Genomic DNA, 27,995 nt, shown 5'->3' on the forward strand with positions numbered 1-27,995 from the left:
ACTGACCAAACAGGTTCTACAACCCTGCTGAAGAAATGAAAGTTAAAAACAGACGTGTGATGTTTACAGTTGATCGTGAGAATTATTTTCTCCATTTTAAAAACCTGCTCATCAATCTGTTTTATTTGCTGATGTGAGACAACACATGAACATAAAGAGAAAGCAAAGACGTTTTGAGAAGTTGTCTAGAACCTGAACGCTTTGATCAAAGCAAGTCTTCAGCTGTGGAGCAGAAAGACACTTCCTTATTCATGTAAGTAAAGATTAAATACTGTCTTAATCATGAAACATGATCAAATATGAACAGACAGGATTTATAAGACTGTAAGATGTTTCTTTTTTAACTTTTATATAAATGTGTGTAAAAGTGTAAATAAAGTATCATCTCTCAGATTCACTTCTACTTTTATTAATAGATAAACCCATGTAAAACCCATGTGGACTTTTCTTAGTTTGTGACAATGTATAATTGTTAATTATTTAAAGGAAATTTCATTTAAATACAGCAAAGCTAACAGCCATCAAACATTGATTGAGATTTTTGTATTTATTTGATTATTTAATGACTCAGTGATCAAGCTGACACATAACATGAAATACAGGACTACATCTTTTCTGTTGAAAGGACTCTAATATAGCAGTGTGATCATTTATGCTGATCTTGATGTTATATCATTTAAATATGATACACTGTAAATGTAAGTTTACAGTATCATTGTTTAGTTTAAAAATAAAATATACAAATAAGCATAAGCATTTGTCAGAGAAATAAAAAATTGTAAATTGTCTAAAGGAGAATTATTCTCCTTCATACAGTACAGTATTATCAACAGACCTGTATCAAACTGACCAATTAAAACCATCATGAACTACTGACTATCACTATTGACATAACTAGTGAATCACAGCAATTTAATCACTGCCATCTGAACTTGACTTGAGATTGAGATGAACGACATGAGAATAATATAAAAGTGAATGTAAATGTAAAGTTATATCAGATAAACATAGTTCTTTAACTTAAAATGTTTAATAGAATAATTTAATTAAAGATGTTTAATCGTTTAGTGTAGTTTTTGTGATTGTTTGTCATTTCCATCTAGAGTCAGTGTTGAAGATCAAACTGTTCACATCCATCATGAATGAAACACAAACATCTGGAGATGAAGAGTATTCTCCAGCCTGCAGGTACTTTGAGGAACACAAAACTTTTCTTATAGAAATAAAATCATAAAGAGATCAATATTTTTATTCAGATTTAGTTTAACTTTTAGAAACAAATCACAGTTCACGGTTCAATGGATAGTTCTATCCATAATTTCTAAATCTATCCATAATTCCTAAATAAGTCTTTTTGGCAGCTTCGAACGTTCTACTGGAATTGTCTAACAATAGAAAAAAACTGTGGCTTTTTAAGGGATATTTAAATGCTGTCACGGTGTGGTTAAGGGAGAAGGAGGACTCAACAAGAATATAATCTTAATAGTTTTTAATCTTACGCATAATTGGACACACACCTGAACATGATGACATAATTAACAAAAGACAGAAAGTAGGTCACACAAAGCACATGGTACATGAAAAAAACAACAGAAGAGTCCAAATACGTGACATTACACCCCCCTCCCGGAAGGTGCAATCTTGCACCTAAAGTAACAACAAAACAGAGAAAACAAAAACCTTGGCAAACCCCCAGTCAGTAATGAACAGTAATAAGTCCAGGGAGGAACGGACGGAGGGAGGAGCCAGGGAAGAGACAGGAGAAGTCTGGAGCAGGAGGAGATCCTTGGTATCCAGAGCACAGCCCAGAAGATCCACGGTGGAACCTACGGAGGGAGGAGCCATGGAGAAGGAATGGCCATTGACTCCATGGGGCCGATGGGACCGATGGCAGCGGAGCATGTTGTGGAGGAGCCAGAGACAGAGAGCCGAAGAGCAAGGTGACACAGAAGAACAGGCGACGCCAGTGCAGCACCGGCGACCAATGCGGAAATGTGAAGGCCAGAGGACTGAGGTGTAGCGGAGGAGAGAATCCCGGCGGCGACGATGGTCGACGACAGACCAAGGACCCAGAGGTTATACGACGAGGTGAGGGATCCTCCAACCACGACGGTGATGGTGTGTGGTTCAGGAAGAAAGAGGACTCGATGAGAAAATAATCTTAATAGAGCAAATAACAGTGCTGCAGGCAGGCAGGCAGGCAGGCAGACAGAAGACCAGACGATGAACACTAACACAAACAGGAACTTATATTGGGGAGACATAATGACATAATTGAACACACACCTGAACATGATGGCATAATTAACAAAAGACAGAAAGGAGGTCACACAGAGCACATGGTACATGAAAACAACAACAGAAGAGTCCAAATATAGGACAAATGCATGAAATCCGAAAGAACAGAACATACTAATTTTTAAAAAGGAACCACCACAATAAATGTCATTCAGTGTATAAACTCCACCAGGTTTTAAAAACAAAGGGTTTGTTGCCAGTTCATAAACAATTATTTTGCCATAATGGAGTTCACTTAGTATAAAAACAGTTCACTCTTAATTTTCTCAACCTTTTTCCATGCTTCAAGTAAATATAGCATAATCAGCCCATAGCTTTTCTTTAAGGATCTGAGAAGAACAGATCTTGTAATTGAACTGGAGGGATAATATTCACTTCCAGAGCACCCCCATGGAACAGAAGAGTCTGAATCTGAAAGACTAAATTATGTCATTCAAAATTAGGCAATGACAGACTTGTGAAGAAATATGTGAAATGTTTGATTATGGGGTTCAGTGGAGGTAAATTAGATTCTTGTCTAGCTGCCTCATTCAGAGGCATTAGAGCAGATGTATTCCAATTTATTTTATTATATTTGAAAGACTACCAAATATGTTAAAATTGTTTAAGCTCTCAGGAATGAACACAAAAATATTGTCAGCATAGAGAGAAATTTTGTGTGAGGTATTTATGCAGATAATTGGTTGGATAAATAAAGTTTGCTGTAATGTTTGTGCTAAGGGTTCCACTGATAATGTAAAGAGCATGGGCATCTTTGACAAGTGCCCCTAATAGGAAGATGCTAAGGAACCTGTAAGAACCTGTGCTGAAAAACAATTGCAAAGTGTTTTAACCATACGGATAAATCCCTGTCCTGCCCCTACATGATCAAGAACCACCCAAAGGAAACTCCACTCTGTCCTATCAAAGGTCTTCTGGCACAATAACTAGCACATTCTGATTTTGGCATTCCATTTTCAATTGCGAAATGAGGGGAAACCGCTGATGAAAGGATTTTTGATGAGAACATTTTGTTGATAATTAGGGGAAGAATAATAAGATTTAAAGATTTAATAGTAAGATTTAAAGATTTAAAGACCAGATTTATACCTTCATTTTGAGTTTGTAAGATGCCATTCCTCTTTATAGCAGATATACTGCTCTGGATTCCATCTGTTTAATCCATAGTGCTAATAATGTACTTGGTCTCTCCCTATTAAAGTAGCAAGACTGTATTGTGTGGTGTGTAATAAAATGGACTCTGAGTAAGAGCAAATCCTTTAACTCTGATTTAAGTGCATTTCATTATTTTCAAGTATTTTTGAGATCCTGTTCCACCATGTGAATCTCTAACTCAATTCTGTGGCCATTTCTAGACCTCTGATGAAAAGAGGAGAAAGCAATGCACCTCCCATAGCACTTGATTTACTGAATGATGCAGAACTGTAACTTCTCATTAACAAGCTCTTTCTGTCATTTTTTTCTCTGGAGAGCATGGCAGAGGCTGTCATTTAGCCATCTCAGAAGAGTAAATGGATTTAACAAAACACATATTTAGAAGTTGAGCAAAGCCTATAACATAAACCAATGGTTTATCGAAACTGGATTAGGGAGATTCAAACTCAAACTGCCATCTCTGTCAGTGGGTCATGTGATCTCATAAACACCAATTTTTTTTTTTTTTTTTATAAAAATAATTTTTAAATTAAGATCATTATCTTGTAATTTATTAAGATGATTTTGATTATAACGGATTACATCTTTTCTGTTTCAGCTCAGTTCATCAGAAGAGATCAGAAGTAGAACCCAGCTGTGTGTCTATGAAGAGTGACTGCTCTATGATTGAGCCAATGAAGTTTAAGAGTGAAGATTTACAGCCTGGACTCAGGTATGAAACTTATATGATGTTTTGATATGTGATATTATCATATAGTATCAAATTTAAGTAAACAGTTTTTGTACATACATTGTATGAAATTATATCAATATTTATCGATTTGATAATAATAGCTTATTTTTGATTAAGTTGAATCTCTGTTTTAGTCCAGTTCATCAGAAGAGATCAGAAGAGTCCAGCTGTGTGTCTATGAAGAGAGAGACATCTGTGATTCAGTCTTTAGATTTTAAGAGAGGAGATACACGGCCTGTTCTCAGGTATAACATTTCTATAAGAGATATCAAACAGATCTCAAACATAATACATAAATTGTTATGCTTATTTTACAGTCATGAAGTCCTCGACACATTTAGATCAAATCTGCAGAATAAGTTTGAGTTTCTGTGTGCGGGAACAGCGATGCAGAGAAACCCAACACTGCTGAATGAGATCTACACAGAGCTCTACATCACAGAGAGTGAGAGAGAGAGAGATCAATAATGAGCATGAGGTGAGACAGATTGAGACACAATCCAGGAGAGAAGCAACAGAGGACACAGCCATCAAAATGCAGTGACATCTTCAGACCTTTACCTGGACAAGACAATGACATCAGAACTGTGCTGACAAAGGAGTCGCTGGCATTGGAAAAACAGTCTCTGTGCAGAAGTTCATGCTGGACTGGGCTGAAGGTAAAGAGAATCAGGACATCCAGCTCATATTTTCACTTCCTTTCAGAGAAATCAACTTGATGAAGAGCAGAACACTCAGTCTTTTAGATCTTCTTCATATCTTCTTCCCTGAAACTAAAGAAATGGAAATATCCAGTGATGAATATAAAGTGTTGTTCATCTTTGATGGTCTGGACGAGTGTCATCTGTCTCTGGACTTTAAGAGTAAAGTGAATCTGTGTAATATATCTGAGTCAGCCTCAGTGGATGTGCTGCTGATGAACTTGATTGTGGGAAACCTGCTTCCCTCTGCTCTTATTTGGATCTCCTCCAGACCAGCAGCAGCTGATCTCGTCCCCTCTGAGTGCATCCATCGAGTGACAGAGGTACGAGGCTTCAATGAGCCCCAGAAGGAGGAATACTTCAGGAAGAGGATCAGTGATCAGAGTCTTGGCGATAGGATCATCTCACACCTGAAGTCCTCCAGGAGTCTCTTCATCATGTGTCACATCCCAGTCTTCTGCTGGATCTCAGCCACTGTTCTTGAGAAGATGTTGAGTCGAGCAGAGACTGGAGAGATTCCCAAGACTCTCACTCAAATGTACACAAACTTCCTGATCCTTCAGACCAACATCAAACATGAGAAGGACTATGAGAAGAACGTGACAGATGAAGACATGATCCTCAAACTGGGAAACTAGCTTTCCAGCAGCTTGTGAAAGGAAACCTGATCTTCTATGATGAAGACCTGAGAGAGTGTGGCATTGATGAGACAGAAGCATCAGTTTATTCAGGACTGTGCACTCAGATCTTCAAAGAGGAGCTGGGCTTGTTTCAGGGAAAGTCTTCTGCTTCTGTTCATCTGAGCCTTCAGGAACTTCTAGCAGCTCTATATGTTCATCTCTCTTTTACAAACAAGAAGAGAAAATGTTTTCGACCGAAACCAAACACAGTTCGTTGTCCAAGATATTTTACCAGAATAAATATAATTCACTCTCTGAGCTGCATCAGAGAGCTGTGAACGAGGCTCTAACAAGTACGAATGGACACCTGGATCTTTTCCTGAGGTTTCTTCTGGGTCTCTCAGTGGAGTCTAGTCAGACTCTCTTAAGAAAACTACTGACACAGACAGGAAGCTGCTCCTACAACAAAGAAAAACAATTCAGTTCCTCAAACAGAAGATAAGGAAAAAATCTGAGAAGTTCAGAGAAATCCATAAATCTGTTTCACTGTCTGAATGAACTGGGTGATGATTCACTGATGCAGGAAATTCAGGATTATCTGAAATCTGGAGAAATAAGAGAAACCAAACTCTTCTCTTCACAGTGGTCAGCTTTGGTTTATGTGTTGCTGACATCAGAGCAGAAGAAGGATGTTTTTGATCTAAAACAGTTTATTGGAACACAAACAAAGGTGATAAAGTTGTTCAGTATCTGTTACCTGTGGTTAAAGAATCCAGATCAGTTCGGTAAGTAACACTGAAGATAACTCCGCTTTAAAAACTTGATCACGTTTATGATTTAGCATGTGTTTTTGAATAAAAGTAATAAAATGGCTAAATATCACAGAATCATATTTCTGGGAGTGAACAGGAAAGTTGTGGAAGACAAATTCTAAAGACCATTCTGTAGAACTATGCATCCTCTCAACAGAATTGAAAACAAACATTTATACACATTCCTGTTTAAAATGTGTGCAAAGCTACAAATAAGATCAAATTCCAATGAATCATCCCTGTTTTCTTCTATTAAAATCACTGCAGACCTGTTAGTTGTCAGTATAGTTTGTCTTGTTATTTACACAGGCTATGTGGATGCAAACTCACTGCTCATGTTACACCCCTGATAAAGGGAGAAATGTTCATAAATAAAAGGACGAAGACTCGTGCTGCTGTCTCTGTGTCAATCTGTATTGGTAATGACAATATCTTTCATTCAACAGCATAGATTACTTAATAATAGAACTGAATCAAGATTCAATGTACAGATAGATCAGTACATTGAATAACAGTAATATGTTCTTAATCAATAATACAAATCAACGTCTCGATAACATTCTTAACATAATAGCTAAATACATTTTGTATTATCTGAATACATAGTCAATTATCCTTTAGATAACAATCAGTGACGTACACTTTTCATGAACGAAAAAAACGCTATTAAAGTGAAACACTATTCCAACAATCCATATTTAAAGGATTTAACTCAAGAAAAAAAAAAAGATAACAAAACAGCATAAACTCCACTACACAACATACAGTTTTAATCCACGCTGTGAAGATGCAACTCGATGTTTAACTCAAACCATGTGCGATCTCATTTTAGCATGCTAATTAGCATGAAGTTGCGTTACAATCTTTGTTCATTTAACAACATCACTCTAACATATTCACAGAAGTAAGTAATCTTATGACTACTACTTTCTTTTAACTTATAATAAAAAACCATTATGATACATTTTTACCTGATAAAGGGAGAAATGTTCATAAATAAAAGGATTTAAGACTCGTGCTGCTGTCTCTGTGTCAATCTGTATTGGTAATGACACGCAACAGCAGCATCTCCTCCTACTGGATACTCCAAAGGATGCACTCAAATCCTTTTATAGGCAAGCGCAACACTAATTGCATTACTTTTTAGATAATCATATTGATCCGTTTTTCAACCTCTACACACCCCCTCAAAATTTAGATGTCGTCCCGACATCTTGTAATTCACATTTTTAGTTTAAATCTTGTTAATTCTCCTTGCACAATGGGCTATTCTGCTCTTACTAGTTCAGTGTTTTCATAACCGACATTATGCCCCAATCTGTCTCTGATATCCATATACAAGATATGGGTAGGGATTATAAAATGTCACTGGACTTGGCCAAGGAGAAAGTGCTTGCTGTCCAAGATAAGGCATATTCTGATACTGCTGAACTTCTCACTACAACTTGTATTATAGCAAGTGGGGGTTCCAAGGCGATCATAAGTGAAAAGTTGTGGGGCTCGTGTTTCTCTCCGAGGTCTAGGATGTCTTTCCTCTACTGTAGAGTCATTACATGACTCATGTGATACCGTTTGTTCAATTTCAACCTTTTCCTCTTCAAGTGTCCTGTTACGAATTGGTCCTCCACTTGAATCAGCTCCTCATCACCACCTTCATCTGGGCATTCTTCATGTGAAAGCTCAGCTATGTCCACTCTTTCTCCTACATCTCCACCATGTTTGGTCTGCCCGGCCAGTCCACTTGTCTCCCCTATTAATTCATCAGGATCTCTGTAACTTTCTTCTCCTTGGTACTGCTGCTGGTTTGGTAAGTAATAAAGACAAAACTCATCCTCATCCTCCTCTGCATCTTCAGTAGATTTTTCTGTGTCACATCTCTTCTGTTTTATCCTTTTTCCTAAACAAACAGCAGTGTCAGATTGTCCTTCCACTGGCAGGTGATCACATGACAGCAAGAGATTATGGTGCAGAATCCTGGACCGACCCTTTCCTGCCTCAGGCTTCACTTCATAGATCGGGAGGTCTTCTTTATTCGCCTGACAACAGTATGTATGTTCTCTTCCCAGTGGTTGCGCAATTTGCGGTGCCTCCTCTTGGTGTCAAATTTCTAACAAGTACACGGTCACCCGGATACAAAGTTGTACTTCTCAATTTTCTATCATAGTGTTTTTTACTTCGCACTGCTGCTTTTCCTGCATTCTCCCTTGCTATCTTATGTACTTCTTGCACCTGTTCTCTCCATCTCTGCAGATATTCCTGTTGGCTCACCGTTCCAGAGCTCTCTCCCAGACCAAAGAGTAGGTCCACTGGTAATCTTGGATGCTGGCCATAAAGAAGATAAAAAGGTGAGAATCCTGTTACTTCACATTTGGTGCTATTATATGCAAATATCAGTTTATTTAGGGATTCCTTCCAGTTTGTCTTTTGCTTATCTGTCAATGTTTTGAGCATTTGAAGTAAGGTCCTATTGAATCGCTCCGTCTGGCCGTTCCCTTGTGGGTGATATGGAGTGGTCCTGGAACTGAGGACACCACAATTCTTTGTCAACTGGGCTAGAAGCTGGTTTTCAAATTCACCACCTTGGTCGTGGTGTATTCGTCTTGAAAACCCAAAACGCAGGGGCATAATCATTAAACAGACGATCAGCTACTGTTTTCGCAGACTTTGATGTCGTAAGGGTGCGCCTGCGCAAACCGTGTAAAATGATCAACTATTACTAATATGTATTCGTATCCCCCCTTGCATTTATCTAAATGAAGGAAATCAACAGATACAAGCTCAAAAGGCTGAGTCGTAGTGATATTAATGAGAGGAGCCCTTGTCTCTTTACAAGGCTTCTTTTGTTTCAAACAAGGGCAACTTTTTGCAACATAATGTTCAATCTCTTGTTGCATATGGGGCCAGAAGAAACGATCTCTGATCAGTGATGTTGTGCGATCAACCCCTTGGTGACCCATCTCATTATGCAACTTCTTCATTACCACTGCCTTGTATCTTTCAGGTAGGACCAGCTGGTGTCTATTGACTGTCTTCCGCTTTAAGATGCCGTTCTCATCAAGAAGAAGCTTTTCCCATTCACGAAGAAGACATTGACTCTGAGGAGTAAGAGACTTAATTTGTTGGGTGGAAGGTCGCATACCAGTCAATTTATACTTTATTACGGTTCCGATGTGTGGATCCTCTCTTTGACTCTGCTGTATTTTAGCTGAAGTAAGAGGTTCATCATCATCTGTGTCAAGTGAGCATGGAGACAAGTCAGATATCATCCAAGGTGAGGCATATTCCTGTACTTCTACAGCTTGTGCAGTGGCTGCAATGCAGTCTGATGACATTCCCTCTGTACAGTGTTCTATCATTCCTTCAATGTCTAAAGGAATCTTGATAAACTGTCGGCATCTGTGTTTTCTCGGCCGGGACGGTACTTTATAGAAAAATGGAAGTCGGCTAACTCCGCTACCCACCTACAGCCAGTGGCATTGAGTTTTGCGCTGGATAGTACATATGTGAGGGGGTTATTATCGCTAAAGACTGTGAATGTTGGTGCGTAGTATAAGTAGTCTCTAAATTTCTCGGTTATTGACCACTTAAGGGCGAGAAACTCTAATTTACCTGAATGGAGGTGGTAATTTCGTTCGGCAGCTGTGAGAGTCCGAGATCCATATGCTATTACACGAAGCTTATCTTCCTGTTTTTGGTACAATACTGCCCCCAGGCCTTGGTTTGAGGCGTCCGTATGAAGAATAAAGGGCAGTGAAAAGTCTGGAAATCCAAGGATGGGTGGTTCGACCAGATGATTTATCAATTTTTCCAAGATCTCTTGGTGCTCATCCTTCCAAACTATTAGTTGGTTTGAAGGCACTCCTCTATTCTTCACTTTATTTTTTCTGGAATTTCGACAAATGTTTTCCACTCCGGGATGCCCTTGAGTAAAGCATACAATGGTCCAGCAATCTTTGAAAAATCTTTAATATATTGTCGGTAGTAACTTAAGAGGCCCATAACAGTTCGCAGCTGCCCAACGGTACTTGGTCTCTTCTCCTTCCAAGCTCGCACAGCCTCTGTATCAGTTGGGTCCACTTTACTACCTTCAGCCGACACAATTCTTCCGAGGTAGCGAATTTCCCTTTTGAACATTACACATTTGCTTGGCTTCAATTTTATTCCATATTGTCTAAGCTGCTGCAGTACCTTCTGCACATGATGAACATGATCTTCAAAGGACTTGCTGTAGACTAAGATATCATCAAGGTATGGCACACATATCCGGTCTCTCAAACTCTCCAAGCATTCCTCCATACACCTTTGAAAGGCAGCTGGAGCATTCATCAAACCAAAGGGAATTCGTATCCACTCATATAACCCCCACGGAGTTACAAATGCAGTCAAGGGCCTACTCTCCTTTGCCATAAAGCCTTGATGGTATGCTTTGCCCTGATCTAATAGTGAAAACCATGAATTCCCACCTAGGTTGTCAAGGATATCTTGGACTCTGGGAATTGGCTGACGATCAGGATTGGTCTTCTTATTCAACTCCCTGTAGTCCACACAGAGACGGAGACTTCCATCCTTCTTCCTAACACAGACAACAGGTGATGCATAAGATGATGTTGATTTTGATATCCAACCCTGAGCAATCAGGTCATGAAGGTAATCTTTTACTTCCTTATAGAGTGGTTTTGGTACAGAGATGTATGAACGTGCGACAGGAGTTGTGTCTTTAAGAGATATTTTCAAGGTTAGATTTTCTATGCATCCAATGTCACCATCTGACTTTGAGAATGATGCACATTCCTCTTGTAACATCTTGCACACTATTTCTTTTTCAGGCTGACTCAGATGCCCTAAATCGACTGGAGGGTCCCAGGTACCTTTGGCAAACTCAGTACTGCTTATTTGGATGGGATTCACTGAAGCAGGAATGGACTGTACTGACTGATCCAATGACATAGATGGGTAAACAGCTTGTACCGTATATACTGTTCCTATAACGGTTTTTCCACATAAGACAATGTCATGGTCTGTTGGATTCTGAGCATCAAGTATGATGTATGGTGGAGCCCCCTTCTTTACCTTTACAAGTGTCTCCTGGAACTGTAGCCCTTCCGCCCATTTGGGATCAAGATCGGGTTCAAACATCAAGACAGTTTCCTCCTTCAGTGGACTCGTCTTTATTCGGCACTCAACTTGCAAAGAGGTACGCTTGGGAATTAATATCTTTTCTTTGGGAGTTCTCACCACATATTCGTGTGATTTTTCTGCTTTTATGAGCTCTATAAAAGCTTGAATGTCATTTACCTTTAACCTTGGGCGAACCATATTCACAATATTCTTTAACTGTTCCACACATGCAGGATCAGCACTTCCACCTATGTTGCTTGTCATGATGAACTCAATAGCGTTGTAACCAATGATAGGATGGGAAAGGTGCTTTCCCCTTGTTACCAGCATGGGTATAACAGACTCAATGTGGTTACTATTTTGTCCTGGCAAACAAAATGTTACTTCTATCCACCCAACATAAGGGATATCTTGTCCGTTTGCTGCTATTATTTGAAGTGTGTCAGGTGCGTCGATTATTTCAGAAAGAAGCCTTAACCTCACATCAGGCAATATTTCATCCTTCCACCACTCATCAATGATGCAAACCTGAGATCCAGTATCCTACAATACTGTTGTTTTAACTCCTGGATGTAACAGTCAATCAGACACTGTTTCCCTACTAAAGCGGCGACACTCAGTGATTTGCTTGAATTAGTTCTCATTGTGGCACTTAATCCTTTCACATCTTTATGCTCTTGCTGGCACTCTTTCTTGTGTCTACCCCAGTGACGGGCCTGACATAACTTGGAGCAATAGAGAGCTTTGTGGCAAGATGTGCATACTCATAAATTATGGCCACCTCCTTTCATCTCACACCCGAGCATTGTTGATGGGACTCAACATCTGGCAGGTTACTCCCTGTCCCGTGGAAGTAACCCTCTCTCGTTTAAATGAGCATCCCTAGACGAGTTTGCTGCCCTTGCTCTACAGCCCGCAAAGAAATGCTCACTGCTTCCACATTTATAGCAGTGAGTACAATAATTGTCAGTGTCGTTCTGCTGACAGTTGAAGCATCTTCTTCGCTGACTCCTTGTTGGGATAGAAAAAGCGGTGTGGTGCAAATCCTTGCTGGAACTGAGCTGTTCTCGCTCTCTGTCCTGAATTGTAATTGGGCCAGTACCCAGGAATGAACATTCAGGGTGAGTAGCTGAGACATATTTTGCACTAGAATGGGGTCATACCTGAGACTAGACTCGGCTTCTTGTGATGCAAATAGGATCTTCTGCCTGAGATCTAAAAACACAATTAAAAAGTTCTGGGAGTTTCCTTACTATCCTGGACCTCCGACATCAGTTGCTTATACAGTTCTGTGGCGCCCCTCTCCTGGTAATGTGAGCGAAGGATTCTTCTTAAGGTAGGCAGTGTTAAGTTTGCTTTGCCCTCTAAATAGCTACGTAGCTGCATACCAGGTACAATGGCTTTTATCACTGCATGGACTATTTCATGTTCAGGAACATTCTTTTTTATTCCGTTCTCAATTTGATGGGCCAAGCTGGAAAAACTAAGTTTATCTTTCTGCCCTGGTTCCCAATCTGGCCTGATATTTTAAACTCCCTTTGCCAGAGAGATGACTGGGTAAGATCTTTTATTGGGACACTGCCCTGAAATGTCTGATCTTTCTGACTCACAGTCTGTACATCCTGTTTTAATTCAGCCTCTTTCGACTGCAATGATAACTGTAAAGCTAACTGAAGCGCTTCAATCTGTTTTTGCAGTTTTTCTTGTTCTGACATCTTAGTTACATCCAATTCCTTTTGCTGTGACTCTGTGTTTTGACTTGACAACTGAATTTCAGTGATTTTGTCTCTAAGGTTAAGGAGAAAAGACATACCCTGATCTTCAAGTTCCTCTACTTCATCTCTTTCAATATACTTTACGATATTTGTAATCAGAAATGAGCGACTTTTTTCCAAAACATCCTTTCTCTGCGTACCAGCAATATCTAGAAAGTCACATAATGCAATCAGATGATCACTATTGAGTGAATAAAGTGTCCCCACTACTTCAAGTTTCACGTCCTCCAGTGTGTTCATGTTGTTGGATAAGTGGCCAGTATCAGTGTAAAATCAGAATGTCTACTTGGGAAGAGCTTGCAGTTCTCCTGGTTGGGTAAGGAACCTCAGATTACTCGCACTTTGCCCGACCGATCGGAAGACTACTGCACACCGCTGACCTCCTATCTGGGTAGTTGTGGTTGCAAGGTTGGATGTCGTCACATGGCACTACAGCAATCGGCAGGACCAGGAACCATCCATCCTCGCTGGGGGCCTCCAAAATGTTACACCCTGATAAAGGGAGAAATGTTCATAAATAAAGGGACGAAGACTGGTGCTGCTGTCTCTGTGTCAATCTGTATTGGTAATGACACGCAACACAGCACATCTCCCCTACTGGATACTCCAAAGGATGCACTCAAATCCTTTTTATAGGCAAGTGCAACACTAATTGCATTACTTTTTAGATAATCATATTGATCCGTTTTTTCAACCTCTACACTCAGTCTTGTGGAAGTTTGTCTTCAGTTTCACAATCCTCAAACTCAAACATCCTGAGAGAGCTGGACCTGAGTAACAATGACCTGCAGGATTCAGGAGTGAAGCTGCTCTCTGAAGGACTGAAGAGTCCAAACTGTCATCTGGAGATTCTGAGGTAAATGCTTTCAATAAAACACATAAGCAATGTATGTTTATCAAATTGTATAGTTTATGATCTAATTTTATATAATTATCCAGTCCGGCTGTATGTTTATTTATATGTTACCACAAAACCAGTCGTAGGGTCACTTTTTTAAAAATTAGGATTTATAAATTATCTTAAAGCTGAATAAATATGCATTGATGTGTGGTTTATTAGGATATGACAATATTTGTCCAAGAGACAAATATTTGAAAATCTGCAATCACAAAAATTTAAATAGAGAAATCACCTTTATGGTTGTCTATAATTCCTTAGCAGTGCATATTAAAAGTCAAAAACTATGTTTTAATATTTATGGTAGGCAATTGACAAAATATCTTAAAATCCTAATACTTTTTTGACATCAAAGACAAATGTACAAATTTGACCCATACAGTGGCAATTGCTACAAATATTCCCAAGTGACTTATGACTGGTTTTGATTAGCCATCCAAATAACCAGTTGACCTTGGCATGTACTGTTACTGTTACATAACTGAAGCAGTTGATCGGCATTAGTCTGCAGGAACGTGTAAGTGTATTTGTTTGTAGTCTAGTCTTATTGTAGCGCAGCCTCGTTGCTAGATTTCGCTGTATTGTTTACCTCGTGTCACGTGATTATTGTCGTGTCACGTGATTATTGCCGTGAAGTGTCGTGCGAGTTTCGGACCTTTTGTTGGTGCAAATTGAGAGGCGTGTCCAGCGCCAGGTAAAACATTTAAAGCAGAACTCTTAGTCCATTCGGCAGGAGAAGCAGTTGATCGGCATTAGTCTGCAGGAACGTGTAAGTGTATTTGTTTGTAGTCTAGTCTTATTGTAGCGCAGCCTCGTTGCTAGATTTCGCTGTATTGTTTACCTCGTGTCACGTGATTATTGTCGTGTCACGTGATTATTGCCGTGAAGTGTCGTGCGAGTTTCGGACCTTTTGTTGGTGCAAATTGAGAGGCGTGTCCTGCTTTACTCAGTCACGCAATTCAGATAGTTTAAAAGTAGTGTGCACACCGCGGCAGCGGTCGCGGCAATTCCCACGCGTTCAGACCTCATCGTGTGAAGACCGACGAGTGTAAAGACCAGCGACTCTACCAAAGCGACTCCACCGAGCAAAGACACCGCTAAACACTTGTGTATACCTAGTATTTATTTTCGTTTCTATTTGAGCTTTCCCTATTCTTCTTTCACATTCTTCCACTGTTGTGTCTCTATTCCACCCTACTCATACAATGTCTTTCAACATCCCTAGCCTCATTACCACTCGCACTTCTTGTATCCGGCGTCATCGGAGGCGCAACTACAATAATATGCATACTATTCCCACATCGTTCACCACATCACACTCTTTCTCCATCGGCCTTTGGAATTGCCAGTCTGCTGTAAAAAAGACTGACTTCATCACAGCCATCACAGAACATTCCAATCTAAGTATTCTAGCACTTACCGAAACCTGGATTAAACCAGAGGACACTGTTACTCCAGCTGCCCTCGCTGCCAACCATACTTTCACTCATTCCCCTCGCACTTCTGGGAGGGGTGGAGGTACTGGCCTGCTCATATCAAAGACTTGGAAGCACAGCCAAATACAGACCCTCAATACAAACTCCTCTTTTGAATCACACGCCATTACTGTCACCCACCCTTTTAAAATTCACCTGATTGTTCTGTATCGCCCCCCAGGGCACCTCGGTAACTTCGTTAATGACTTGGATGTGCTGCTCTCTGCTTTTCCAGAGGATGGCACTCCTCTGGTACTGCTAGGTGATTTCAACATCCATGTAGATAAGAGTCTGGCCTGCATGACTTCCACAGCCTATTGGCGTCTTTTGATCTCAGCCGTGTATCCACCACTGCCACACACAAATCAGGTAATCAGTTGGACCTCATCTACACTCCAGAAACTGCTCTACTCATCATGCCCAGGTAACACCACTGCACACATCTGACCACTTCCTGATTACATTCAACACCACCTAACCTCTTCCAACATAACACCAAACCCTCCTCTGGTCACTTTTTTCGTCACTTACGCACACTCTCGTCAACCTGTCTTTCCTCTGCAGTGTCACTGTCCTCCCTCCTCCTAACCGGTTCTCTTTACTAGATGTTAACACTGCTACCAATACCCTCTGCTCCACGCTAACATCCTGCCTGGACTCTTTCTGTCCTCTAACAACCAAACCTGCCCGGCCAACTCCCTCTGCCCCCTGGTTATCTGAAGTTCTCCGCGAACATCGCTCCAATCTCAGAGCTGCGGAAAAGAAAATGGCGTAAAACCAAGGATCCATCGGATCTCTGTTTTTATCAGTCTCTTCTCTCCTCATTTTCTAATAATGTCTCCACTGCTAAACGTAACTATTACCAAACAAAGATTAACAACTCCTCTGACTCACGAAGCCTCTTTAAAACATTCTCTGCTCTTCTCTGCCCACCTGTCCCCCCACCATCGTCATCCTTAACCTCTGATGATTTTGCTTGTTTTTCATTAACAAAACCACTAAGATCAGCAATCACTTTCCTGCTGCTCCTCGCCTACGCACATCAACCCACAGCACCCAACACATTCTCCACTTTTTCCTCCTCTCTGAAACGGAGGTATCAAAAATCGTCCTTGCCACGAATGCCACAACCTGCCCTTTAGATCCCATCCCTACTAACATCTTTCAGGCTATCGCTCCATCCGTCCTCCCTGCACTCACCCACATTATCAACAACTCTATCTCCACTGGTACATTTCCCTCAGCTTTTAAGGAGGCTCGTGTTGCCCTCTCTCCTTAAAAACCCACACTTGACCCTGAGCTCATTGAAAATTACAGACCTGTATCTCTCCTCCCATTCATGGCTAAGACACTAGAGCGTGTTGTCTTTAACCAAATCTCCTCCCATCTCTCACAAAACAATCTCCTGGACAGCAACCAATCAGGTTTCAAAAGCGGCCACTCCACAGAAACTGCACTTCTATCGGTCATTGAGGCACTGAGACGGTCAAGAGCACAATCAAAATCTTCAGTGCTTATCCTGTTGGACCTGTCTGCTGCTTTTGACACTGTAAACCATAACATTCTCCTATCAACCCTCAGGCAGATGGGGGTCTCTGGAACAGCCCTTCGGTGGTTTGAGTCCTACCTCTCTGGTAGGTCTTTCAGGGAGTATCATGGAGGGTGATGTCTCAGAGTCTCATCACCTCAATACTGGAGTGCCTCAGGGCTCAGTACTTGGGCCACTGCTTTTTTCCATCTACATGACATCACTGGGTTCTGTCATTCTGAAGCATGGCTTCTCTTATCACTGCTATGCTGACGACACTCAACTCCATCTCTCCTTTCAACCAGACGATCCACTGTTTCTGCACGTATTTCTGCGTGCCTAAACGACATCTCAGTCTGGATGAAGGATCATCACCTGCAGTTAAACCTCACAAAAACAGAGCTCCTCGTTTTTCCGCCAATCCCAACATACAGCACAAACTATCTTTTCAGCTAGGCTCGGCTACTGTATCCTCGCGCTAGGTCAGCTAGGAACCTTGGAGTGATCATTGACGACCAGCTAACTTTCACTGAGCACATTTCAAAAAATGCTCGATCTTGTAGGTTTGTGCTGTACAACATCAGGAAAATCAGACCGTGCTTATCAGAACACGCTACACAGATCCTCGTTCCAGGCACTAGTCCTGAGTAGACTGGATTACTGCAACGCCCTCCTTGCTGGCCTCCCAGCCTCTACAACCAGACCTCTTCAGATGGTCCAGAATGCAGCGGCTAGGGGTGGTCTTCAACGAACCAAGGAGGGCCCACGTCACACCCCCTCTTCATTAGTTTACACTGGCTTCCCTATAGATGCCCGCATCAAATTCAAATCCCTGATGCTGGCCTACAGGACAATCACAGGCTCCGGCTCCCTCGTACTTACACTCACTAATTGAATCATATGTTCCCTCCAGGTGCCTACGCTCTGCAAACGAAAGGCGTCTTGCAGTGCCTTCACAAAAAGGTGCAAAATCACTCTTGCGCACCTTCACCTGGTGTGTTCCTCGCTGGTGGAATGATCTGCCCATTACCACTAGGGCAGCAGAGTCACTAGCAGTCTTCAAAAACCAACTCAACACTCATCTTTTTGTTTGCACTGGACCCAACATTGATAGCACTCTCTTCTTCTTCTCCTGCTCCTTCCTATCCTTTTTCTTGTTTAATAAAAAAAAAAAAAAAAAAAAAAAAAAAAAAAAGCCTTGTGTCTGCGTTAGGTAAGACAAGACCCCACTCAAGAACACTTATGCACTACTGCCCTTTTGCTGATATTAATTTGCTTCTATATGCCTACCTCATTTGTAATGTCGCTTTGGATAAAGGTGTCTGCTAAATGACTAAATGTAAATGTAATGTAAATGTAACTGAGGCAGGTTTGGATAACTGTTTAAATCCAGTCAAAAATTTAATTAATACATTGTTGGACTGCACCTGTGATGGTCGGGTCAAATAATTTATTAAATTGAATTCTGTTAGTAATTGGCACTTACCTAAAGCCAAAATAAGTTTTGTGGCTGATGTGTGGGAAAACTACTAAGAACAATAAATCACTTGGTCCATGTCCACAATAAACGTCTTCACTGTTCCCATTTGAGTCATACATCAGTATGACTGTGATTCTATAAATGAAAAATAACAACGAGTATGTTTTTATTTGTTTTCATAATTACAGATTAGTTTTTCACCTGTCTAATTTACTTCTTCATTATCTTATTTATAGTCCTTCTTAAGGTGATGGTGCAGGTTTGTTAGCTGTTTTGTTGTGTTTATATATTTTTTGTTAATTTAAAAATAATGCAAACCTACTGCAATTGAATCCATTCTCCCTATAACAGTTGTTTCCCAAAGAAATTAATTACTACAACAAAGGAGAAAAAAAAAGCTATTTACTTGTTTGTCGTGTTCTTTACACAGGCTATGTGGATGCAAACTCACTACTCAGTCTTGTGAAAGTTTGTCTTCAGTTTTACAATCCTCAAACTCAAACATCCTGAGAGAGCTGGACCTGAGTAACAATGACCTGCAGGATTCTAGAGTGAAGCTGCTCTCTGAAGGACTGAAGAGTCCAAACTGTCATCTGGAGATTCTGAGGTAAAGGCTTTCAATAAAACACATAAAGCAAACCGTGTTATCAAATTGTAAAGTTTGTGATTATGCAATTTTATAGAATTATCCAGTTCGGCTATATGTCTATTTATATGTGACCCTGGACCACAACACCAGTCAAAGAGTCACTTGTTCCATATTAGGATTTATACAACATCTTAAAGCTGAATGAATATCCATTGATGGGTGGTTTAGGTGATTAGGATATGACAATATTTGTCCAACCGACAAATATTTGAAAATCTGCAATTTAAGAAATTATGAGCATGAAAAAGAATATTACCTTTATAGCTGTCTAAAAGTCCTTAGCAATGCATAGTACAAATCAAAAATAATGTTTTGATATTTATGGTAAGAAATTGACAAAATATCTCCATGGAACATTTAGCATAAAAGAAAAATGGATGTATGAAAAGAGTATCTAACTGCTTACTTTGAAAATGTACGGACACGGTATGAACAAATATCTGATAGAAATTCGGTTCAGTTATTCACGACTGTGACAACCACATCCTGTAAACAAACTCAACAAGCATCAAACATCTACCCTTTATTTGATTGGCCATCCTAATAACTCAAACAAACAGCTAATAACTGTAATAGAGTGCAGCAGAACATTCCTAATGTAACTAAACTCGAGGTGGACAGGCCTTGGTCAATAAACTCTGCCATATATTCATAGTTTTTAGTCATGTGACCTGTTCGAAGACCTTGTGGGAAACCATCTATAGAACTGCAGGACAAGCATGTTAGTTTTCCATCTGTTTCACACCATAAATATTTAGATCATTAAATCAACGAAACAAAAGGTATGTGAACAAAGTCGAAAGGATTAACCATTTGCAATCCATATGAAGCACCTGCGACAATATTTAAATCATTAAACAGTGCGATAAAACATTGTAGAAACACTTAAAGGGTCATGATATATTTAAAATGATAATAATAAAAGTGTCACATCCTATTTGCTGTAGTTGTGTCTCCGTGCCTCTAGAGGTCCCCTGTGTTCCCTTTTTTGCCTTATTTCTTCCTTGTGTAATCTTGTTAAGCTTCACTCAGGCCACCTGTGCCTTGTTTCCCCTCAGTGTATTTAAGCAATGTATTTTGCCTGGGTTCCTCACTTGGTTTTTGAGCCTTCACCCTATGTTTTTGCCTGCTCTCTAATTCTTCCCACGCAACCTGAAGTAAGGTATCCTGAGTTCATTTCTCTGTTTGTTAGAGTTCTTTGGTTTTGTTTTTTCCCCTCGTGGAGCTTTCATTTTCTCCTGTTTCTTTCCTTTTGTTAAATGCCTCGATCTGAGAAGAACTTTTGTTAGTTTCCTCTGGCCAACCTTTTGTTTAATAAATCTACCTTTTTTGAGATTCTGCCTGAAGTGTTTCGTTTGTGTCCTACTCAATCTCTCCTGTGGCTCAGCGGTGCAGTGCCCCTACTGCCGCACTAGAGACCTGGGTTCACGCCTGCGTCGTGACAAAAGATAAAATTCAGTAATCACCATATTGATAATGCATAGTTTACATATCCAAGCAGATGAGGCGAATATGAATGTAATCTGCGGTTCAGTGATTTCCTTCTAATGACTTTCTATGGGAAATCATTTAATATGAAACAAAATGAATTATAATAATCAAATTATTATATCAAAATAATAATGCACAAAATAAATTTGAGCCCCAGATGAGTGTTCCTATAAGGCTGTGATGTTGCATGAAAACTATTAATTCCAGACCTTCATTTGTCAGTCTGAAGGTCTGGCTACCCAAGACTATTCAGGAATTATTTAGCCTTTAAGAACAAACAGACTCTGGTTTCTTCAATAATGGATAGGAGCAATACACTAAAGGCAATTCCCATTTTTCAGATTGTCTGGCTGTATGGTGACAGAGGAAGGCTGTGGTTATGTGACTTCAGCTCTGACTTCAAACCCCTCACACCTGAGAGAGCTGGATCTGAGCTACAATCATCCTGGAGATTCAGGAGTGAAGCTGCTCTCTGAAAAAAACTGGAGGACTCAACCTGCTCATTGGACAAACTGAAGTATGTCTAGCAGGAAGGTTTTAGATTTTCCTTTGCAGTTCCTTAGTGAATATTGTTACGATCCCAAACTCCCAGTCTAGAGGTAGGAGTGGGAGTAACAAATTAACTTGTGAAAATAAAAATAAAAAAAAAAACATGTAGGGATCACCTCAATCCTCTGCCCCAGAATTGAAACAACAACCACAACCACTACTTTCAAGCAAGCAAGTTTATTTTAACAAGCAATTTAAATTACAAAACAAAACAGGGAGAAATAAAAGTATTCAGGAAGGACAGGCCAAAATAACAAACAAAACAGAATCTAACTAAAGGGAGGATTACTAAATAACCTAACCAGGTAAAAAGAAAAGAAATAAACAACAAATGCTTTCCTTCACTCCTCACTAGTCAGAAGAAGGACAAACAGATTCAAAAATGAAATGGCACCCTCCCCTACAGCTTCCCATTTACCATAAACCAAACAAAAATACTCACAGTACCTGTTAGTACGTCTAACAAGGGAGTAATAAATCTTAACTTATGACAAATCACACTGATAATGCAACAGAACCCAACGGTTAGCTTACTCACTGAAGAGGTCACCAAGCTGATAGCTTGCACAGGTCTACTTTACAACAAATAGCTTCAACTGTAGAAAAGAAGACATTCAAATCTGGAGCAGGGGAGAAGTGAGCCTTTCCAAGCCAGGTTCACTCTGCTCTTTTGTAGCAGCACCGTCTGTAGCACCTTGATGAGGATCACCTGTAGGCACTTTGCAACTAAAAGCAAAGAGAGAGAGAGAGAGCACACACATGCACAGAGCACAAAGCCACACCCAAAAGGGCAGATTATACAATAAATATTCATATACATCCTAGGGGATGTAACAATATGTGCTATATATATATATATATATATATATATATATATATATGCACACTTTCAATACATACATTATTATACAGCGTCTTAATCATTTGTACAAAATCTTGGCAGAAACCGAATGCCAACAAAGTTTTGATAAGATAATTACGATTATCTAGAGTGATCCACAATCTAATCAAAATTAAAAACATTAAACAAAATTAACAGCAGACCATTCTATGACCAGAAAAGCTAACAGGGACAATAAAACATGTGCTAAAAATACCACATTGATGTTTTAACTGTAAAATCTATCCAACCTAGCTAAAGACATTGTAACAGGTATGAGACTATGTATATTGTCTTAGATTGCCATTGACATGTCTTCATATATCACGTAATTAATCTTTTAATGACTTTTAGTCTCTTTTGAGAGAGGCCTTGAGGTTCAATGTGATTCCGTAAAATGTTTTCTTCCATACAATTAAAATCGCTTCCCAAAATCAATACAGATCTGTAGGATTGAATTGAGGGTACCTAAAAACAAATAAATAAAAATAAAGCAATTCCTCTACCGAGAGTAAACTTCATTCATTAATGATAAAAAATAAAACACAAAGGATCAACAAATCAGCTCTTTTCACCTCTGTCATTGCTTAATTCAATATTAACTTTTCTTACCAATTACTTTAACCAGTACACCTCCTTGAATGGTAAAGGAACCTTCAGTCATCAGAAGCCTTGCCTTCTTAATAAATTGAGGTCAGGAAAATACTCTTTACTTTTGCTCCTATTTTTCATTAATTTAAAAAACAATTCAATATAATGTCACACAATCACTCTATAAAAGTGAGAAGCTAGAATCTGATTCACTGCCACTATCAGAGTCACCCTGGTCCTCACTTTTGGCTATATCTGTCTTTTTTTTGCAAGTCTCACATCAACACTATTATTAGGGATGCTTGTATCGGGTATCAACATCAATAATGAATTAATTATATTAAATATATACAGTACCAGCATAATCCATAAAATCGCTAATTAAAAACAAATTATCATAAGTACACCTTTTTGGTATACAATATGTTTGATTTCTGTGTTCTGTGTTAACACATCAAGAACACATTTGAGTCTATTTGCTAAACACTATAATATTTTATAATCGGAGCATAAAACAGTAACTGGTCTCCATTTTTTTAGCAGACAAAGATCTCCTTTTTGGTATCAAAGAGAACACTGCTTGTTGACAACAGTTTGGTAGAACTTTATAGCTTTCCTGTAAAACTTTAAAAATCATTACAGAGAAGTCATTACAGAGAATTTAGACCAAAATTAAATAGATTGGCTTATGAAAAATATTACATATGATAAAATATAACAATGATCAAAGATGTGCTTACTTCAATATTATTATGCACACACTGGAATCGGTGGCCGAACAGTTCAGTATCCTGATTGAATAAGTCTGTATAACTGCATCTGCTTACATCTGCTTTCTGAGGTGTTAATGTCATGTGAAGGCATCTCTAAAGCACTCTAGAAAGTACCACTATTTGAAGGATAGGCTACAAATTGAAGAAAATGCTAAGATTTAGGCTACATTTTCTTTAAAATAGGCTACTTAATGAAACAATAAGACAATTTTTCACTGCAATAAACTGTAAAAGCCTGTCTGTTTCCTCTAAAATAACTAAAATATGTGATCAGAAAAATCAGAAAAAGAAGTTCAATTGTTGGACTGTCGTCCTCAAATAGCCTGCTGGCGAACCTCAGGGATGCGGTAGGGCCGTTGCGGACGTTGAGTCCTGGGGCCATCCGAATGTCGTGTTCAATTTTGGTCCACCCTGGATGGGGAGAATACATCAAAGAACTGACTGATCAGTAGCTCCTCTTCTGGGCAGCCGAGGGATGGGGTTGATGTCCACAACCAGAGGTCAGAGGTGGCAAGGGCAGCAAGCTGGCCTTGGTTCCCTTCCCATCTTTTCAACAGGTTGACATGGTATAATTGGTCCAATCGGCGTTGACTCGGCTGATGCAGGCGGTATGTTACTGACCCAATCATTTCCATCGCGGTATAGGGCCCTTGCCAGGTGGCCAGGAACTTCCAGCCAGTGGTTGGAACGAGGACCATTACTTGGACTTCGGACTGGGACTCCAGAGGTTGGGCTGCCTGGTTGTAATGCCACTGTTGGGCCTGTTGCGCCTTACAGAGGTGCTCCCAGACTAATGGCATGAAGCGAGTGCTGAAAGAGTTTGTGTTAAAACACACACAATAAAGCTTGCTGCAAAACCAAGTAATTGTCATAATGAGGCCAGGAAAATAAATTATTTGCTGACTTTTTCTGTTTATTTTTGTGAAGCACTTCTGCTCATGACCGAGACATTAGAAGGCGTATCCTGATTTTTATATATAGATGCAATTTGTTTGTCTATACTGCCAACGGGTTCTACATTTCTGGATGAAAAGGAACTGGTGCCAGCCAATTGTATTTTTTGCCAGAAATGTGACGCTTTTCTTCCTTGCTATCAATTCTTATCTGCGAAATATTACAGGTTCAGCCGGGCTTCAGGACAATTTTCATGTCATAGTTCAGACTCGGGTGGGTCCGTGGAGTGCTCTTGTGAGGAGACCGCTGCGATCACACGCTGCTATCTGGAGTCAAAAGACAAAGATTTAGGTTTGTTCAGCATGGAGTCATTGCTCAAACCGCTGTTCTTTCATGTGGGACTTTATAGCCCAGCCGGAACAAGTTGCAGGTGTGACCGATCTCCTGATGAAGAGTGCTGCCACGGCGTTGGCAACAGCAACTACACAGCAACAGCCTGGCAACCACCCTGTGTACCCTAGCAACTGCACAAAAACAGCCTACCAACCACCCAGAACATCCTAGACATTACATAATAACAACCTAGAAACCACACTGAGTGTCTTAGCAACTGCATGGCAACAGTTTGCTGATTGACTCTGTCTGTTTTCTAGTGTTGATCATGGAGGAGAATCCAGGATTACAGCAGGATTGAAGAAATGTATGTCTACACACACACACACACACGTTGGGTTTCCATGTTTCATAGGTGTAATGGTTTTATACTGTACAGACTGTATGTGCCTACAGCACTTCCAGGAGCAAATCTGAAGAGGGGGCATCAAAAAGGCCAAGTACTGCTACAAGCTGAAGTTAGAGGAGCACTTTACCAACTCTGACCCTCGACGCATGTGGCAGGGCATCCAGGCCATCAGTGATTACAAACCCAACCACTCCACCCCACAGCACCTAATGTCTTCTTTCTGAACGAGCTTAATGACTTTTATGCTCGCTTTGAGAGAGACAATAATGAAACGATCACCAATATCACCCCTCAACCGACCCACCCATCACACTCACCTCCTCAGAGGTTTACACTGCACTAAGCCGGATCAACGCGCGCAAGGCTGCTGGACCAGACGGTATCCCTGGACGCGTTACTACGGGCATGTGCAGAGCAGCTTGCTGGGGTATTCGCGACATTTTCAACATGTCCCTGCCCAAGCAGCTGTACCAACATGCTTCAAATCCACCTCCATTGTGCCAGTGCCAAAATCTCTGGCCCAGTGTGCCTAAACGACTACCGCCTCTGTAGCACTCACACCCATCGTTATGAAGTGCTTTGAGCGACTAGTCTTGTCACATCTGAAGGACTCTCTGCCTTCCACACTGGACCCCACCAGTTTGCCTATCAAGGCAATAGGAGCACTGAGGATGCAGTCTCCATCGCACTGCACTCCGTACTCACACACTTGGACAACAAAAATACTTACGCACGGATGCTGTTTGTTGACTTCAGTTCAGCATTCAACACGGTCATACCCTCTAGTTAATCACCAAACTCAGAGATCTGGACATTAACACCTCACTGTGCAACTGGGTTATGGACTTCCTGACCAACAGACCTCAGCATGTTAGGTCAGGCCACATCTGTTCCACCACTATCACTCTCCAACACCGGTGTACCACAAGGCTGTGTGCTGAGCCCCTTCCTCTACTCCCTCTTCACCCACGACTGCAGGCCTGTGTTTGGATCTAACTCCATCATCAAGTTTGCAGATGACACTACGGTGATCGGTCTCATCAGCAACAACGATGAGACTGCCTACAGAGAAGAGGTCCAGCATCTGGCCACGTGGTGCAAAGACAATAATCTGCTCCTTAACACCACCAAAACCAAGGAGCTCATTGTGGACTTCAGGAAGGTGAGAAGAGGCTCACATGATCCCATCCACATTAATGGGATTGCTGTGGAGCCTGTCTCATGCATCAAGTTCCTGGGAACCCACATCTCGGGAGGATCTGTCCTGGACCACCAACACCTCCAGCCTGGTCAAGAAAGGCTCACCAGCGTTTATTCTTTCTGAGGAAACTTAAGAAGAACCAGCTGTCCTCAGCCATCCTGGTGAACTTCTATCGCTGTACAATAGAGAGCATCCTAACAAACTGTGTCACAGTCTGGTATGGAGCTGCTCTGTTGCTGAGCGTAAAGGCACTGCAGCGGGTGGTGAAAACTGCCCAGCGCATCACAGGAACTCCACTTCCATCCATTGAGGACATCCAGAAGAAACACTGTTTGCGCGCGAGCACGCAGTATTCTTAAGGACTCCTCTCACCCTGCCCACAAACTGTTTTCCTCCTGCCATCCGGCAGGCGGTTCAGATTCCCCGGACTAGAACAAGTAGACTGAGGAACAGCTTTTTACCAGAGCTGTCTCACTACTGAATTCTACCCCACTGATGTCTGCCCCACTCCACCCCCATTAAAAACAAAAATACAAAAATGCACTGTTAACATTCATTGCACTCCACTGTATATATCTTTGTAAATGTATGTACATATCCACTGTACATACTCTTGTAAAATTGTCTATACATATCCTGTATATCCTGCTCTTTCTTATGTACATAACGATCTGTAAATTGTTTACACAAATCACTGTAAATTCCTCCTTCCCATCTGTAATTTAACTTGTACATATCACATATTTATCTTTGTAACTTATATTTATATTTGTACCTATATCCTGCACTTGCTGCTTATTGCACTCCTGGTTAGACCTAAACTGCATTTCTGTTACCCTGTACTTGTACATGTGTAATGACAATAAAGTTGAATCTAATCTAATCTAATCTAATGTGTTATTGTTCTACACCCCAGTGTCAAAATTTACCGGTATTCCTATCCTTGTTGGGCCATTTGGTTCCTACAACATAATAAATACCAGGTGCACACACACTCTTATTCACAGACACACACACAGCTGTAGCGATTGTTGTGTTTTTAATGTCTCTGTTTTTGTGTTCAGGGGTCAGTTTTTTCACACTGGATCCAAACACAGCACACACTCGTCTCATTCTGTCTGAGGAGAACAGAGAAGTCACAAATCATTTTGAGTCTCAAAGGTACCGTAATCATCCAGACAGATTTGATGTGTATCGTCAGGTGTTGTGTAGACAGAGAGTGTGTGGACGCTGTTACTGGGAGACTGAGTGGAGTGGACGTGTGTCTATATCAGTGTCATATAAGAACATCAGCAGGAAGGGACCGGGTGAAGAGTGTTTGTTTGGAGCTAATGATCAGTCCTGGACTTTGTTCTGCTATCCTGAGAGATACTTTTTTAGACACAATAAGATAGTGACTCATCTCCCTGTGAAGCCCATCATCATCATCAGAAGAAGAACAGGAAAGTATGATAATGATATCTACAGAGTAGGAGTTTATGTGGATGAGAGCGCAGGAACTCTGTCCTTCTTCAGCGTCTCTGACACAATGAGACTCATCCACACAGTCCAGACCACATTCACTCAGACACTTTGTCCTGGGTATTGGGTCTATTTTGGATCAACAGTGAAACTGTGTTGATGAATCAGAAG

The 27,995-nt window shown here is 40.5% G+C and overlaps 1 protein-coding gene and 1 pseudogene across 1 annotated transcript in view; one reads left to right on the forward strand and one right to left on the reverse strand.

The window, feature by feature from the left end:
* Positions 1-27,984, forward strand: LOC122342294 (annotated as a pseudogene).
* The window catches only part of LOC122342952 (NACHT, LRR and PYD domains-containing protein 3-like), a 924,523-nt gene that overhangs the window by 834,553 nt on the left and 61,975 nt on the right, over positions 1-27,995 (reverse strand). The window lies entirely within an intron of this gene.

The sequence above is a fragment of the Puntigrus tetrazona genome, chromosome 4, assembly GCF_018831695.1.
Source record: "Puntigrus tetrazona isolate hp1 chromosome 4, ASM1883169v1, whole genome shotgun sequence".
Classification (NCBI taxonomy): Eukaryota; Metazoa; Chordata; class Actinopteri; order Cypriniformes; family Cyprinidae; genus Puntigrus; species Puntigrus tetrazona.